The sequence below is a fragment of the Pinus tabuliformis genome, chromosome 2_1 (assembly GCF_031772625.1).
Source record: "Pinus tabuliformis cultivar Carrire ecotype Pingquan chromosome 2_1, CPIR1, whole genome shotgun sequence".
NCBI lineage: Eukaryota > Viridiplantae > Streptophyta > Pinopsida > Pinales > Pinaceae > Pinus > Pinus tabuliformis.
In genome coordinates, this window is record NC_142299.1 from 837045828 (window position 1) to 837048457 (window position 2630).

Sequence of the window (2630 nt, forward strand, 5' to 3'; positions counted from 1 at the left end):
AAATTGACTCGGGAAAATGGAAAATGTCTCCATTAAATGACTTCATTGTATCATTGACTCAAGAGAAAGCTAATTTAGTCCAAATGGGTGCCATTAAGTGTTCAAAGAATCAAGCACTTGCAGCTACTGATGCTCCAAAGAGCAGTGGAAGAGACAAGCAAAAAGGGAAGGGTATATTTAATGAATCAAAGAAGGAGAGACCTGTACAATATTCAGAGAGCTCTTCTTTGCCTAAGGGTAAGAAGAAGAAGGAAAGACCACTTTATAGTGATTGTTCCAAAGGTTTTCATCCTGAAGAAAATTTCACGAGGAAAACAATTGATGAGATGGCTAAGCAATTGCAGCAGCACATTCTCATCGTGCCCGAGAATGCAAAGAAGAAGGATGATAACAAAATGGGAGATGGGAGAGGGATAGCACGAGATGGTCATGCTTTAATGGTTTTCACATCCACTCCATCAGCTTAGATCCTTGATTCAGGTGCATCAAACCATATGGCTGCATCAAAAGATGAATTTTCCTCCATCGAAGAAAGCACCAGATCCCCAATTTACTTGGGAGAAGCCACACCCGCAAAGGTGTGCGAAGAAGGAATTGTAGACCTTGAAGGGGACTACTTTCACAAATTTGCTTCATGCTCCCTTTCCGTTTGCAAATATTCTCTCGATATATCAAATCACTCATTCTGGCTCTGGAAGGAAGGTGGAGTTCACTCCGGACTCCACAATGATTACTGACATTTCCATGGGCTCACAACTTGCACATGGAATTGCAAATCATGGTTCTTGTTTGTATTTCTTCTCCCACTTTGTTCCAAAATCTGTTATCACTATATTTCTGTCACAATATAATGATATCAACGGGTTATGGCATGAAATATTTGGCCATCTAAACTATAAGTACTTGCATCAACTCAGTAAGGAAAACATGGTAGAAGGATTTCCCGCTATTAAATTCACAAGCGATGTATGTTAAGGATGCATTCCTGGCAAGCATCCGGAGCAAAATTTTCACAAAGGGAAGGCATATAGAGCTTCTTCACCTCTTGGGCTGATTCACAGTGACATCATGGGCCCATTACTATAGCCTTCAATCAGTAAGGCTCAATATGTACTCACCTTCATAGATGATTTCTCTCACTTTACTTGGGTATTTTTTCTAAAATTAAAATCAAAAGTATTTGAATGCCTTATAGAATTTAAAGCACTTGATGAGAATGAGTCTGGGTGTAAGATTAAGATACTTTGTACTGATAATGGGGGGATTATGTCAACAAATATGTGCAGCAAATTTGTATTGATGAAGGTATATAGCTACAACACACGGTGCCATATACACCACGGCAGAATGGTGTCGCGGAGAGGAAAAACTGGTAGTTAAAAGAGATGGCCAATTGTATGCTACAGTCCAAATAATTAGCTCCTAAGCTATGGGCTGAAGCTATTAATTGTGTAGCATACATTTAGAACTAAATTCCTCACAAATCAGTCAAACACCACTCCATTTGAATGTTGGACCGGTAAGAAACCGAAAGTGTCGCACTTTTGCATTTTTGGTTCACGAGCATGGGCTCACATTCCGACATATAAGAGGAAGGCTTTGGAGCCTCAAAGTGTTGAATGTATATTTTTTGGATATCTTGATAGTGTCAAAGTATATAGATTTTTGGATTCTCACACTGAAAAGTTCCTTGTAGCTCAAAGTGTGAAGTTTGAAGAAGAATCATTGCATGATTTTTCAGCAGACCCTGCTGAGGAACCGCTTGTTGCCACTAATGAGGAGGAGTTTGAAACTTCTTCGAGAACTTCATAGCAGCCATAAAAGAAGAATCTTGGGTCTGATTCATAGGATGAGGAGTAGTTCATGGCTACTCCAACTCAGCTGCCAACTTGGGCAGAGAAAACCCTGCAAGATGCGGGTGAACTAGTCGGTGATCCTGCAGATGCGAGAAGGACTAGATCACAGTTTTTTGGGGCTCCTCAAGCCCTAGATACCACCGAACCATTGCCTCTGATATATTTCTATATGACACTTGGTTCAGATCCACAGTCACTCTCTGAGGCTACTGGAAACTCGCTTTGGGAGGCTACCATGGATGAAGAGTACTTTGCTCTCATGGAAAACAACACATGGGACTTGGTTCCACTTTTGAAAGGAAGAAAGCTTGTTCGATGCCGATGTATCTATCGAACAAAGATTGCTACAGATGGTGAGATCAGCAAGTACAAAGCTTGAATTTTTGCAAAGGAAACTCATAGGTACATGGCATAGACTACACAAAGACATTTGCACCTGTTGCAAAAATGGACTCCATTCGACTAGTTTTAGCCATTGCTGCTTCTCACAGATGGGAAGTTCATCACATGGACGTGAAGAGTGCATTTATTCATGGATATCTCAAGGAAGATATATATATGGAGCAGCCACAAGGATACATTCATAACTCTTCCCTCGTTTTTAGATTAAATAAATCATTGTATGGCCTAAAATAGACTCCCAGAGCCTGGTATGCAAAGATGGATTCTTTCCTGCTTTCCATTGGATTCATTCGATGCAAATATGATCAGAATGTTTATTTTCTACAACATGATGATTCCATTTTGCTGATAGTACTTTATGTAGATGATTTA